This window comes from Pituophis catenifer, unplaced genomic scaffold, assembly GCF_029215685.1.
Source record: "Pituophis catenifer annectens isolate HBS135680 unplaced genomic scaffold, rPitCat1.0.hap2 SCAF_1, whole genome shotgun sequence".
Lineage (NCBI taxonomy): Eukaryota > Metazoa > Chordata > Lepidosauria > Squamata > Colubridae > Pituophis > Pituophis catenifer.
In genome coordinates, this window is record NW_027256881.1 from 310,502,634 (window position 1) to 310,518,823 (window position 16,190).

At 38.9% G+C, this 16,190-nt stretch overlaps 1 pseudogene; it reads right to left on the reverse strand.

Moving 5' to 3' along the window:
* Window positions 1-5,394: 5,394 nt before the first annotated feature.
* On the reverse strand, window positions 5,395-6,029 carry LOC139311664 (cleavage and polyadenylation specificity factor subunit 7 pseudogene; annotated as a pseudogene).
* Between the last annotated feature and the right edge of the window lie 10,161 nt (window positions 6,030-16,190).

A 16,190-nucleotide genomic window follows, 5' to 3' on the forward strand; every position in this document is an offset into this window, starting at 1 on the left:
TATAGACATCTAGAGGACAATGCCACTCAATTCATTCAGAATTTAATGCAAGCTAGGCTGGTTCGGAGCAAGGTGACTAAGGCCCTATATTACAATGTTATTTAGGTTGGGTTAGATCTTGGGATCCTGAAAAAGTAAGCAAGCTACTCTGTAGTATCAGTTCAGCTACTTGCTGTCTGAAAACTTTCCCCTCCTTTTGGTAAAAGCCTTCAAAGAGTGACAGGTAGCTGGGTTGGAGCAATGGTTAGTGCTTCTTTGAGAGAGATGTGTTACTCTCTTCTTTCAGTCAATCCTGAAGTATTGGACAATTATTGATCTCTCTCCAAACATCCCTTTTTGGAGAACATGGTAGAAAAAGGTGTTAGGCTGCAAATGCAAAGGGTATGGAGGAAATGTATTATCTGGACCAATTTTAATTAGGTTCAAGCTTGGATTCAGTCTTGTTTCAGGCATGGGTTCAGCTCTGATTATGCTTTTGGTGATCTCTGGCAGGACTGGGATATGTGTAATGTGATCCTTTGGGCACTCCTTGAACTTCTGAAAGCTCTTAATAAAATTAATCATAGCACTCTGCTGAGTTGCCTCCAAGGTTTAGGTGATCTCCTCCTTCTTTCAGAAATAGTTCCAGTGTGGTAGGGAAATTAAGCCCTAGGCCCTTTAACTAGCAGTTAACACAGGACTCCATGCTGTTCCTTGTTCCTATACAACATCTACGGTATGTGAAATTGCTGGGCTAGATCATCTGTCAGCATGCTGATGATACCCAATTGTATATCTTGATCCCCGGTTGGATAAGGAACATTATTTTATTCAAGTCTCAGTGGAGAAGAACAGGTTGAGTCTCCATCCCAGAAAAGACAGTAGTTTGGGGTTTGAAGGTTTGCCAATTCCAGTGAGAATCCATCATTAATTCTTAATGAGGTTGCACAGCCCAAAGCAGAGTTGGTTCACAATTTGGAATCTCTTGGACTCATAGCTGCTGCTTGAGGAACAGGTGACTGGTGTGGAAAGTTGGATGATTCCATCTTGTGTTGTGATTTTTCCCAGAATGGCTAGTATTAGTCACTGTCACTTATGCCATGGTCACTCCTGAATGGATTACTATAATGCACCCCAGATGGGTTTGTCCTTGAAGACCACTCAGAAACTGCAAATGTCTAAAATGTGGCAAAGTGTGCAATTATGAGAGCACCTCAGTATGTCCATGTTACATGATTATCCATTAACTGTATTGGCTCTCAGTAAATTTCTGGATGCAATTCAAGATGATGGTTACCACCTATAAAGTCCTTTGTGGTATTAGTCATGTTATTTGCAGAACTGCCTTTCTCCAAATGTTTCTGCCCTTCGGTGGGACTCACAAAGCAGAACTTCTGCTTTGCAGCCCCTGCCCTTTGGAACATACACCCCAAGATTTGTTTAGCCCCAATCCTGCTGGTATTCCATAATATCAGCAGGATTGGTATTGAAGATCTGAATATTCTCTTGAACATGGCATCTTAAAGTTGGGTGAGTCCAGCAATGTGATATTTTACAACATGATTACAGTTGTATAGATTGAGTTATATTGTCAGGTCATGACTACAGTTGTATAGATTGAGTTATATTGTTATTATGCTATAATTGTGTAATTACTGCTATTATTATTATTGCTTTTACTGGTTTCAATTCTATGTTCACTGCTTAGAGCACGGGTGTCAAACTCACAATTTCACATTGCCGTCACATGATGTATTGCGACGTATTGTGAGCTGGGGTGAGTGTAGCCTGCACGTGATACATCCGGTCCACGGGCCACCAGTTTGACACCCCTGGCCTAGTGTCACAATAGAAAAAAGGGTGGCTATATTAATAAATATAAAAGTATTTTTTTAAAAAAAATTGCAATTAAGGCAACATATTTAAAGGACAATCAGTTCCCACCTTTATAATGAGTACTTATGATCTGTAACTAATTTTTATAATATGTTGTACATGTACTTTCTTTCATAAAACTAATCACAGTGTGTGATTTTCTTTTTTCTAAATGTATCCATAGTATATTGGCTAATAAACATGGAATCACAGAATACTTCATGCAGGAAACTAAAGTTTTATATTCCCAACATATCCCTGGAGGCCTGCAACAAGCGCAGCAAAGTCTGCACTTTTGTATGATTCCATTCAGAAATGTATCCTCATGTTGAACTGAGATATACTTTTCTCTGTACCATTATGCAAGCATCTTTAAGGAATTTCCCCCTTCTTTTTCTATAATAAAACTTTGTTTTTAAAATCTCCATTGGAGGGGGCTGTTCATGTATGTAATAAGATTGGTTCAACCACAGTGATACAAGAAAGACGTCCTTGTGAGAACATTCCTTTATCAACTTAGCAGTGCTTCTTATGTATTCTTCCATTGTTTTCATGGGAAGTGACACACCATCAAGGCTGGCATGAACATGAGCCCAATTGCAAGAGGAAGCCTGTTTTTTAAAACCTTTTAAAAAATGTTAAAACTATTATTGCAACATTCACATGGTAACCCACACTTATCATTTCGTGTTGTTGATCTTTCTTTCTAAACCCAAATGAAGCATGTTCCCATTTTCCTAACCATTAAGGAAACCATAGTTCTAGCAGCCTTAGCTTTTGGGAGTCATAGTATTAACTGCAGACCTTACGTTCAATGAGCAACGACCAGTTGTATGCCTAAATGCATAAGAAAGGTAGATATGCAGGTGGCTCTAACTATATTATGGCATTTGCTTATACTGACTTCTCTAGAAATACAAAGAGTTCTGTGCCTTTAAATAGTTTCCTCAGAATTTCATGGACAGAGAGCAACAGCTGTGACCACACAAGCTCCCTTAACCTCCTGTTTTGCAAAGCTCTTAAACCAGTAGGCCTGCTGCACTGGGAGCCCTCTTGGCCACAGGTGAGGAACTTAGCCATCTTCAATACTCAGTAGGCCAATCAAGCTGGCCCTGCATGAGGTAAGATGGATAGTCTCCCTGTGTGCCATGATCTCCCTCTGAAATTTCAGCAGATCAATGTCATTGTGGCTTTTAATTACCCCTTGGCTTCATCATTATTTCATGGGCTTTAATATGCCCTGCAGGACAAGGCCTCACAGAATACAGATAAACAACCACCAAGTACTATTTTCCCTTGGGGGTGATACAAACGCCACTGGAAAGGAAGATAGTTGCAATATATGAGTTGTTTTGTTAACAAGACTGACCTCAGCCTTTTTGTGTTACTTTTTGTATCAACAACAAAGAATCAATTTGCCCTTTGGTATATTCAAACTGCCTGTTTTAAATCTGGACACTCCTGTTTCCTAGGGTATCCAAAACTGTGCTAGTATTGTAGGCAGATTGTAGCAGCCGAAGATTTTCTTTCTTGCATTGGTTTAGAGGCAGCCCATGCTGATGTGCTGATACTTTTTCTTTTAGGAAACTGATTTGTCCTTTAAACCTAAAATCCTCTTTACAGATCTTTTTTTCCCTTTAAGAGGTTTTATTTGCAAAGGGGTCTTGTGTGGGTTTTGTCATCTTTTGGAAAATATTCAATCTCTGATGCTCCTTCTATGAAATCTACCTAATGAAAAAAGGTATCTAAGAAATTGTTAATACCCTACCCGAGTGAGATATTTATTTACGAGACCGCCTTCTGTCACCAATAGCCTCCCACCGGCCAGTACGCTCGCACAGAGTGGGCCTCCTCAGGGTGCCGTCCGCCAGACATTGTCGGCTGGCGACCCCCAGGGGGAGAGCCTTCTCTGTGGCGGCGCCCACCCTCTGGAACAACCTCCCCCCAAAAATACGTATAATAACAGACCTCCGGATTTTTCGTCGGGCCCTGAAAACCTATTTATTTCAACTAGCTGGGCTGGCTAGCAGAAAAGTGAAAATTATCCAGAGGGTCTCAAGTGCAGATGCAAGCTCTGGAGAAGAGTATGTGGAACTTTACTACTGACCAAATTTGCCATCATTGGCTTACCGGCTTTTAAGAGAAGCTTTACGCAAGGATTCTTCTTTACACATGTCCCAAAAAATGTGTTGGAAAAAGAAGCCACTAAACACTTTCAATCATTCAATCAAGCTGTGAAATAGAAGGAAAAAACAGAAGGAGAGTTAGTTCATCTGTTCTGCCCTTGATCAGTTCCACTGACTCTCCCAAGACTCAATTAGCCAACAGGTATTCCATCAGCTACCTGAACTATTTCTATCTCATATGTTCATGACAAGAGCTGTAATTTAGCAAATATTTTGAGAGCTTGATTTTAGCCTCAGTTTTCCCACTGCTTTTCCCTTGTGTATTGCAACTGTAGATGGCAAGCTCGTGGGTGGGGAATGTGTTAAATAGATAACTAAATTGAGACTGATTCTCTGAAAGATGGAAACTAGGAGGGTGGGTGGAACCCATGTTTGGGAACTGGGAGCTTGCTTTTTCTGAATGGGGTTGCATTTAGAAACAGGAATGTGATTTAAGGTATCTCCTTGAAACACTTTCCAAGTGTGTTCCTGTAACAATTACTTGTTCCTATAGTAATACAGAGAATTGTGTAATGCACACTGTAGGACATCCTTAAACATGGTTCAGGTGAGACAATGCCATAAAATGTAGCAGTTGAGCACTAGGCTGTTCTCATGTTACACCTTTCTTACATTCACTCTGCTAGCTGCAATTACCTGCCAAGCTAGGTTCAAGGATTTGGTTACGATACACAAGGGTTTAAACAGCTCAGGACCAGGATATCTGTCAGAATGCTTTTGGCATTCTGGCATGTTTAGGGATTTAGTGTGTCATGGATAGTTCTCCACATACCAAGAGCCACCAAATTGCCACCTGAAGGCTACATGTGGACAGATCTTCTCTATAGTGATACCAACACTCTGGAATGTTCTTTTCCCTGAAATTTGGGAAGTACCTACTATACTATCTTCCTGACAAGTGTGAAGAACTTCTCTTCCCACAGGCCTTTTCCATATAAAAAGGTGGTTTTTTTAACCTGCCTCCCCCCACACACACACATTTTAATGAATATGTTTTATCTAATATTGTTTAGATACTTTCTTATGTATATTATTAATATTTGCATTTACAATATTTTTGTCTCAACTACAGGATTAAGATAATGATTTGTGACAGGTATACAGTGTGAGAAGAATTTACATAACATTTGTATTCTGGTCTATTAATGGGAGCTAGATATTATCATATTTTAAATGACGTTTACATCCTGTCCAATTTTAAATATATTTCAGTAAATTTTAAATATTTCTGTATTTTACCCAATCTTTGTTTCAGAAATCAAGGCTGAGACTGAGGGTTTCTCCGTACTATGTCTTGAGTTGGGAGAGGTTATAAGTCCATAAGAACTCTGAATACTTCCACCATCTTTTTTTTTCAAGTGTGCCAATCTCTTTCTCTGACCTTGTCTCTGTGCTTGTCATGCTCCTGGATTCTTTCCTGGAAATAGTCCTTATGTCGATCTTCATTATGAAGAAAATTTCAGTGCCTCCTACTGCTCTCAAATGACTGATTTGATGACCTACCATGTGAGCTATATCTTTTTCTGGAAGATCTGCTGCTGCTGCCAGTGCCCATGCCGTAAGACTTGACATCAATGCCATGAAGGCAATCTTTAAATGAAGAAATAAAGGCCCAATACTGTTTATCATTTGCTGCATGCGACTGAATAAACACAACAGTGTCTATAAGCAGGGTCTCAACAGCATCACTGTAATTTCAGATATAGCCTTGGATATGGCATTAGTGGAAATTGCTTGATCAGGATATCAAATTCTGCTTCAGCAACAGGAGGAGGTAATGGACCCAACTCTCACCTGTTGTGATTAAATGAAGCAGACGTCTTGCTGTAGGCATCAGGTCGAGACCCATGCCTACATTTGGGAGTGGAAAGAAAGCTGAATTGAAATGCAGGACAGTGGCACTGCCCTTGGAGGTGGCATAGCTGGATGGGGACGGGGAGAAGACATGAATGGTAGAAGAGGTGTTATGGTTGGAGGAGGCAGCCCCATGAGAGGAAGTACAGGGGAGGAGGTTGAAGATAGATAAAACAGGTTTCTCAATGGGTAGTGGTGGGCTAGTAGTATGAAGAGGTATGGGATATGAAGAACGCCTTGAGAGAGCTCTTGGGGATAATCGTTTTTGGACCTGTGCTTCAAACTTTGCTCAGCAAAGCCCAGCTTTGATGGTTAGCCAAATTCATTTTTATCCCCATTCAGAATCTTTCCTGGTAGCAGCTCTGGAAATGTACAGACTGAGTTTGCAGAAGCAATAGCCATTTCTGCCTATCCTTTAGACTGGCTGCTGGCTCTATTCTCAGCAAATTTCAGCTCCACAACATCATGAACATATTCTGGTCAATTGCTGACCAGGAATCCACCAAACAAAGCTGCCAATATAAACCACAGCCCTTTTATTGCAAGGTCCATTATAGGTATACAAAATAGCAGTCAATTTGCTGATTGACTTATTTATTTATTTTACTTTATTTATTAAATTTGTATACCGCCCTTCTCCCGAAGGACTCAGGGCGGTGAACAGCCAAAATTAAAATACATACAGTATAAAAATTAAAATAAATTAAAACAGAATTAAATCAGTTTGGCTTCCCCAAATTTTAAACCCCCTTACCCATAAAATAGCCCATTAAAATTTTAAGCCAGCCCGGCTTGCTGAAATAAGAAGGTCTTCAATGCTCGGCAGAAAGTACAGAGGTCCGGGATCAGTTGTAATCCTGGGGGTAGCTCGTTCCAGAGGGCGGGTGCCCCCACAGAGAAGGCTCTCCCCCTGGGGGTCATCAGTCGACATTGTTTGACCGACGGCACCCTGAGGAGACCCTCTCTGTGGGAGCAGATTGGCTGGTGGGAGGTTATCGGTGGCAGAAGGTAGTCTCGTAAATACCTGGGCCCTAAGCCATGGAGCACTTTAAAGATGAGAACCAATACATTGAAGCGCACCTGGAAGACCACCAGGAGCCAGTGCAGCTCACACAGGAGAGGTGTTACATGGGAGTGCCATGTTGCTCCCATAATTACCCGCGCAGCCACATTCTGGACCAGCTGGAGCCTCCGGGTGCTCCTCAAGGGGAGCCCCATGTAGAGAGCATTGCAGTAGTCCAGGCGAGAGGTGACGAGGGTGTGAGTGACCGTGCATAAGGAGTCCCAATCCAGAAAGGGACACAACTGGCATATCAGGCGAACCTGACTTAGGAGACTGTTCTTGGCAGCTTTCAACTGGTGGCTCAGAGCTGCTAGTGCAACTTTCACAAGGTTGTGAGCTGTCAGCTAGCACATCATCATATAGATCCATCTGGTCAGCAGTACTAAACTCAAGAGTTCTGGTTAAACTCCTTGCCATTGTAGATATTAATGAGGTTTACTTCTTCTGAGGTAGTTTCTGGAGCACCATAGAGACAATGGGAAGAAAGAGTCTCTCTCTCCCTCTCCCTCTCCCTCTTCCTCTCCCTCTCCCTCCCCCCCAAACAGTAAGAGCTTCCTCCCCCTTTCCATACTGTTGAAATATTCAACACCTATCCTTGAGCTGTAGGAAAGAATGCTGACATGAAATTTGTTGTTTCCATTATGGATTTCTTACCTACATTTCTGTTCTCAGCTACCTGAGTTCTCTCCTATATAACAGGAGTCAAAGTTCTTAAGGCTGTTCTAGGTGGTGTCAGGAAAAGTGGGGAATGCTATATTAACAGTTTTAGAGTTAATAATGATTTAAATCTGTCTGACTCATGGTCTGGGGTTAAAAGAAAGCAATTGAAAACTGACACCCAGCAGGGAAAAAAAAAAAGTACCCCTACTATAAAGTTGGATGCAAGTGGGAAAAGGCTCTGGGAGATAATGGCTTTCCTATAGTAAAGAAGTGTTCTTCATCATTGTACCCCTCTCCCCATTCTGCAAAGCATTTCTTCCAATTCCTCAAAGCAATGGTGAGAGCTCAATAGCAATTGAGGAAGACTTTTTTTTATTATTATTATTAATTTTTATTTTGATTTATATGCCGCCCTTCTCCGGAGACTTAGGGCGGCTTACAATGCGTTAAGCAATAGCCTTCATACTTTTGTATATTTTATACAAAGTCAGCTTATTGCCCCCACAAACTGGGTCCTCATTTTACCTGCCTTAGAAAGGATGGAAGGCTGAGTCAACCTTGAGCCTGGTGAGAATTGAACTCGCAGTAATTGCAGGCAGCTGGAAGCTAAATACTACCTTTAACAGTAGCATTAGTCTGCTGCTCCACTCAGGCTCAGCAGACTTTGTCAGACTTTGTCAAACAGTTTAAAGACTTGTTATTCCTTCTTGGCAAGTCAACAATTGGCCTTTGAGTTATTCAAACACATTTCAATAATAGAACAATGATGAAGCTATTTTCTTCCCATTGTTATTGTTTTTGTTGCTGTGATGATGATGACATATAAACCAGGAAATTCAAGAGAACTCTGTGTCTATAGATCATTCCATCATGTTACATGGGGAAATTGTTTATTGTTACTATGGTTTGTTTTCATTCATTGGTTAACAAAGTTTCTGCCCGTTGTAATTGTGTTTAGGTTTTATTATTTTAATTTTAGTTTGTTTATCATGAATGGGTTGATTCTACTGTACTGATATTTTAATGAAGAAATAAATTACCATGAGTTCTTGGCAAACTTGGAGGTATAATATATAGATAAACAAAGCAGCAGTACTACAATTGCAGCTTCCCTAATGTTCACTATTTTTAATAAGCTGTTATGATAATTTTTCTTCAAAATGATGCTTTTTCTGGCATATTCTTGAAGTGAGAAAGAAGGTTTGGCATATACTCTTCAAGATTATTAAATAAAAAACAGGAAAAATATAATGTACTTCTATTATCAATAGTAAGCATCTTCTAAATCACTTCAATATATGTGGGTGCATTCTTCAGTTTATTTATAGTTTTGTGTGGTATCCTCTCAAAATTAAAATGAGGTTCATAATTTCTTTTCACTCCTTATCTTTAAGATGCATATCCTCATATAAGGAACCAGAATCAAATCCAGATTTACACCTATTTAGAATAAAATCATATTTAAATTTCTCAGAACTAATTTGAAATCACAAAAGTCCTGATTTAATCTCACAGATTTCATTCCAGTTGTATACTTGAATTCATTTCGGAATTCAGTAGAATTCCTAAAGGAGCTTATTTATATAACAAACATTTGTGATCAATAACATGGTGGCATAAAACACCAAGATTACAATTCGTATAAATGCAAATTATGCATTTCAAATTATTCTTTTACTATTTTGGTATTGCTGCAGTGTCTTGAGTCATCCACGTATAAATTTTTTAAGAGAAAGTATCAATTCCATGGAGACAGCAACCTTGCTACCTGCTTATCAGAAGTGATGTGTGAATTATTAGGCTCTCAAGAGGTTGTTATATCTATGTTCTCTTTGACCTATTATTCTCATTTTGAACATGTAGACATGACTTCATAGATTGAAATGACTTCAGGGGTTGCTAACTGAGAAAAATTAATTATGTACAATAGTAACTGCCTCTGCAATTGTATCTCTGCTTACTTGAGAATATCTGTCACTTGATCTAGAGGAATCTTTCCCCAAAACAATATGAAAGGCATTGGGCAAAATCTGCCATTTTAGAAACCTGAATATGTTGGCACTGTTTATTACAAACTATTGGCAGTGTTGGTTTTTATTTATTTGTCTTTGACTATCTTTCTTCATTTTAAATATTTTTACAATAATATTTAAAGTACCATATATTGGAAGTGCTTTATTGCTTCTTTAAAAACATTATTTTAACTTCTTCAAACAATGGTGTGTGTGGGGGGGAAGTCACTCTGAAGAATGTTGTTATTACAAATCTAATCATTGTACAGACTTCCAGTTTTTACAGAAGCACCTAATTTGGATTAGACACACATCTGGCCATGAATATGTATTCTTTGCATCCATGTTCATGGATAGAGTGAACAAAGCCTTCAAGAAGTCTGATGAAGCATTAAAGCAGATGCATCCTGAAGGTTCAATACAGTTATTTCAAGGATTTCCCTTGCTCTGTTTAACTTTCTTACATCCATAGACAATATTTCGGTTATTAAAGTACAAAAATGAAATACTGTGTATACAAATAGTCCTCTACTTACGACCACAATTAATCCCAAAATTTCTGTTGCTAAGTGAGACATTTGTTAAGTGAGTTTTGCCCCACTTTCCGACCTTTCTTGTCACAGTTGTTAAGTGAATCTGTTTTCCCCATTTACTGGGGATTCCCCAGTTGTTAAGTGCAATTGTTAAGTTAATAACATGGTTAAGTGTTATTGTTAAGTGAATCTGGTTTCCCCATTTACTTTGCTCCTCAGGAGGTTGCAAAAGGTGACCACATGACTCCAGGATGTTGCAACCATCCTAAATATGAATCAGCTTCCAAGTGTCTGAATTTTGATTATGTGACCATGGGGATGCGACAATGGTCATAAGTGTGAAAAATGGGCATAAGTCACTTTTTTTAGTGCCGTTATAACTTTGGTCACTAAATGAATATTTGTAAGTTTAGGACTACTTGAACCTATAAAGTCCACCTGCAGAAAAGCTGGTGGACTTAAAATGTTTAACCAAAACATCCTGTAAAATGAGAAGTTAACCCTTTGTAATGGTATGTGAGAAAAACATTGGGAGACGGTGGAAGAAACACTGCCAAGGGAATGGTCAGATAAGAGGAGCATTGCCCATAGCTGGATAGTGAGTGGAGCAAGAGGCTCAGAAGGTACCTCCTAGTTTTGAAGGAGTCAAGAGGAGAATTATACTTTCAGACTTGCAAAATAATGTTAATATAGTTTTACAATAAAGTAGACTTAGCTTATTTGATTAGGTTTTCTTTCTGTTCTACCTAGAAAGGCTGACACCCTCACATTTTTTAATGCATTTTAATTTTCACAATTGGCTTATCTATGGATGGGACATTTTTTATACTTTTTTTTTTAAATGTGAAAGTCCACTTGTAATCCTTGACTTTTTGTTGCTAAACAAGGCGGTTGTTAAGTGAGTCAGTCCGATTTTATGATCTTTTTCACCTTGATCCTTCAGTAACTCAATGCAGTTGTTAAGTGAATCACATAGTCGTTGAGTGAGTCTGGCTTCCCTCATTGACTTTCCTTGTCAGAAACAGTTGGGAAGTCTCAAATGGTGATCACATGACCCCAGGACATTGCATCCATCATAAATACATATTGGTTGCCAAGTACCCAAATTTTGATCATCTGATGCTGTACCAGTTGTAAGTGTGAAAACCGGTAATACTGTATGTCACTTTTTCAGTGCTATTATAACTTCAGTTGCTAAACAAATGGTTGTAAGTCAAGGACTACCTGTATGGGATATATGCTTAGTTTTCAAAAGCTGAGGGAAAAACCTGCTATTTATATTCACAGATAAGGCCATCTGTGGATAAGTCAAACTCAATTTGAAAATATATTTTGAAATCAATAATGCTTGGCTTACCTATCAATATATAGAGTATGTTACAAATAGCTTTAAAGCAGCCTTCCATCATTTCATTCACTTTTAATGGTAATAGTCCTCCTCATGGCTATTTCAGAACCTAGGAAGAACGGAAATGAAAACAATTTTTAAAACCTTAGAACAAAGAAAGCAGTCCTGCTGAAAAGTCAGGGTTTTAACAAGGGGATTAGCAATGCTTTTTAAAATAAAAAGCTAAAAATACTTATCCTAACTGTAGTAAAGGAGGGCCGCAGTGGCTGAATGGCTAAGACACTGAGCTTGTCGATCGAAAGGTCGGCAGTTCAGCGGTTTGAATCTCTAGTGCCACGTAACGGGGTGAGTTCCCATTACTTGTCCCAGCTTCTGCCAACGTAGCAGTTAGAAAGCACATAAAAAATGCAAGTAGAAAAATAGAGACCACCTTTGGTGGGAAGGTAACAGCGTTCCCTGCACCTTTGGCATTTAGTCATGCCAGTCACATGACCATGGAGACATCTTAGGACAGCACTGGCTCTTCAGCTTTGAAATGGAGATGAACACTGCTCCCTAGAGTCAGGAATGACTAGCACATATGTGCGAGGGGAACCTTTACCTTTTTAACTGTATTCTATTTGTTTCCCACTGCAAATTCCCAATTCTCCAAAGCACAGGTCTAATGGAAGGACACAATAATACAAAAAAGCCAATACAATTATGCCAGCAAAATTATGATTTACATTAGCTTATAACAATAATGAGTTTAGGGTCCAGTAGTAAATTATTCTAAAGGCCTATAAAAAAAGTTCACACTATTAAATACACTATTAAATATTCGGTGGCCTAGAGCCAGTTTGGTGTAGAGGATAAAGCACCAGATGAAAAACCTGGAGACCATAAGTCCTAGCCCTATTTTAGGGACAAAGCCAGCTGGGTCATCTTGGGTCACTCACACTCTCTACCTTAGGAAGCAGGAAATGGCAAACCACTTATGAAACCTTGCCAAAAAAAAACCTGCAGGAACTTGTCCAGCAGTTTCCAGGAATCAATACTGACTTGAAGGCATGTGCACACACACACACTCACACTAAAATAGGTGATTTACCATGCAAGAGAATTGGTACATACTGTAAGTAGTACTGATACAATTTTAAGACTTCCCCAATTCTTGTATCTTTTCTTTTAAAAAGCTTTTGGAGATGCATGCTTGAGAAATTTGTTCTTTGTGAACCTGATAAGGATTAATCTGTGAGAAGATTTAAATGGATAAATTCAGTTTGAAAGAGATTCAATTCAACTTAATTTTATAAAATCAAATCTTTTGGAAAAAGACATCATCACATCAAATGAAATACATTTAAATTGCTTTAGAGATCTAGAAGTGATCCAAAAATTGAATGTTTGCTTTCCAGAATCTCCAACACTGTTGCACCTGTTCTTCCATTTATGAACAAAGCTAAATTGGTGGGGGGATTGAATGCTGTGATAGATTCTTTGATATTTTCATTAGTAACCATCTAATAAATTTTATCACTTCTGCAAATGTTGCTTTTCAGGGTGCTTAAAAAATGCCTGGGTTGAGATGAGCAGCTCTGGAAATTAAATGCATGAAATTGAGCAAACAAACAAAATTGAAATCAGCTACTATTCCAAAGTCTTTTTCATAGCACAGCATCCTTCATCTAGACTCTAGAGACTATGGATCTGATTTGTATCACCTGTGTGAAGTAATGTGAATTCTTTATGCTGATTTCATTCTGATATTCTTCACTTATTTATCTAACATATCAACTTTATTTTGGGTTTTATTTCTGGCTTCTAGGGTATCCATTTTCTCACCCAATTTTTATATAGATCCTAAGTACTAAGATTATACTGGTTCTCTGCATTTTCACTAAAAATGAATATGTTAACCCAATGGAGAACAATTTATTATATAGTTCAAATCATGACGCACCATACACATAAAGCTTACCACATCCTTTTAAACAAATGAGTTGTAATTAGACAAATTTTATACATGAAGTGTCTGTGTTTTCACTTATAGCAGTCATATACAACAAAGTGTTTCCTGTAAAGACTGAACCTTAAGAAAAACCTTTTAAAAAGTTATACTACCACATGGTTTGTTTTAAAAAAATATATTTAACTACTATTAAAGAACAATCATTGTGTATATATTTCTTCTGAGTGGGAAGCAGAAACTGTCAGTATTTCATGTTCTTCCTACAAGTGTAACAAAGGTACAGACAACTGCAGTAATAACATAACAAAACAGAGCATTTGCATTTCATCCTATCTTCTCCAATTAAACCACTAATAGTGGGCACCTTCTTTACTGGCATCTATAAACACTTCATTGGAATTTCCCTCCCTCCCCAGCCCAATCTGAGTTGATAATGCAAATTATCTTAATATCAATAATGTACTTTGCAGGAGGAAAAAATAGCAGCTGGGCTACCAATATTCCAAGAAATCACCCAGAGTCACTTAAGTGAGGTGGATGATACAGGTAGTCCTCGACTTACGACCACAATGAGCCCAAAATTTATGTTGCTAAGCAAGAAATTCGTTCAGTGAATTTTGCCCCATTTTATGACTTTTCTTGTCACATTTCTTAACTGAATCACTGCAGTTGTTAAATTAGTAGCTTGGTTGTTAAGTGAATCTGGCTTCCCCATTGACTTTACTTGTCAGAAGGTTGCAACAGGTGATCACATGACCCCAGGATAGTGCAACCATCACAGATATGAATCATATGCCAAGCAGCTGAATTTTGATCATGTGACCATGGCATGCTGCATGGTCATAAGTGTGAAAAATGGTCATAAGTCAATTTTTCAGTGTCGTCGTAACTTTGAATGGTTACTAAATAAACTGTTGTAAATCGAGAAGTACCTGTATATAAATGTGTTGAATGAATGAATGAATGAATCAATCAATCAATCAATGCATATGCTTGAGGACTACTTCTTGAAGTAATGCAAAACTTTCTGTAAAAAGAGTAAAGTAAAGCAAAGCTATCCTTTGGCCTGGCTTTGCAATATGGACATCTTCAAACACTTCTATTAGTTGGAAGAGACTTGTGCATATACACAAAAGCCAGGGACGGGTTTCAAAACCCGTCGCTACCGGTTCGTTCATGGGCATGCACGTGCTCATGCATGCACAATGCTTCTGTGCATGCGCGCACGATACTTCTGCACAGAAGCGTCCTGATGGGTGGGCAGAGCCTCCCACCACTACCGCTACCAGTTCGCCTGATCCGGTGTGAACCGGTAGCAACCCACCACTGACAAAAGCCATTTCTGGCTACTGTAGATATCAGAAAGATATTTTTACACATGGGAAGTATGTTGTTTGGAGACTCCTTATAGGGACCTTTTCTTTTGTGCATGTTACTCCGTAAAGTGTCCATTTTCTGCTATTTTAATTATTTCAGGAGAGCCGCCTTCACTACATCTCCATGGTAGCATACAGTATATTATATTCAACTCCTTTATTTAACAGAGGTGCTTGATTTGCAGTCTCCAGTTGTTGCTCTTCTAGAGTTCTCAGTAGCACCAGCAAACATGCTACTGATGAAAAATGCTGGGAGTTGTTATTGAACAACATGTGCGGAGCAATATTTTCCCCAACTTCAATTCAACAGGACTTAACCAGCTGGTTTCAAATATTGTGTTGTCTGCAATGAAGTGATGGCCCTGTACTAAAATTGACCAAATCAGTTGCTCAATCTTTAACATGAATGAGTTAGCATTCAGTATTACAGTTTAGAATGGTTAGTGCATTCCCCATCTTGTCTTGGTCTTGTTTTTTGTGCTCATCATCTGCCCTTAAAGTAAGCATCCTCTTTCTTCTAATGTGGAGCCTAGAAATGCTGGGTTGGGCCATCTCAACATCTAATTCATTTATATAGGGGTAAGATGAATTAATTGTGGCGTTCTCTACTTTATTGTAGAACAGTCTATCTTCTTGGCCAGGTTATCTGATCTATGGAACTCAGACCTCGACAGTTGCTTCAGAATATGCCTCTTCTTGGGGTTAGGCAGGTAAACTTCAGAGTCTGAGAGGCTGTCAGTGGGTGCAGGCAGGAAGTATTGGAGGTTCAATGGATCTGCTTCACCCAGAATTGAGTAATTCTGCTGGACTCACCCTCACCAGAACTATTATCCCTAGATGCTCCTTGCTCAAATTACTCCTCCTCCTCTTCATCAGAAGACCAGTCCAGCAGGCCCCTAACAGTCTGCTGTCCACTCTTAGTTTGAGGAAAAGCCCAGGAGATTATCTTTTGTCCTCCTGTCATCTTTTTTGCTCGGTTTGACTAGTTTTCAATCAAACAGAAATTCAGATAGTTCTGGGGATTTCTGAAAAATCTATGAAACCATTTAGTGAAAACAAAGCCTGGAAAGAGAAATTATTTTAAGAATGCACTAATACTTTTGTCAAGTAATATCTGGCTGCTGATGGTATTTTAAAGTGATACCATCTGAATTTTTTATTGCTCTGGGGAAGGGGTTTGCAACCTTAAACACTCGAAGAGCATTTGGACCCATTTCCCACAGAAAAGAAAACACCAGGAGTTACAAAACCCTTCCCGTGCCTGACTATTTCTTGAGTGGCCACAAAACTAGCATATGTAGTTGAATTAAACGTTCTGTTTTCTTCTGAAATTTTTCTTTTCTTGGATTTATC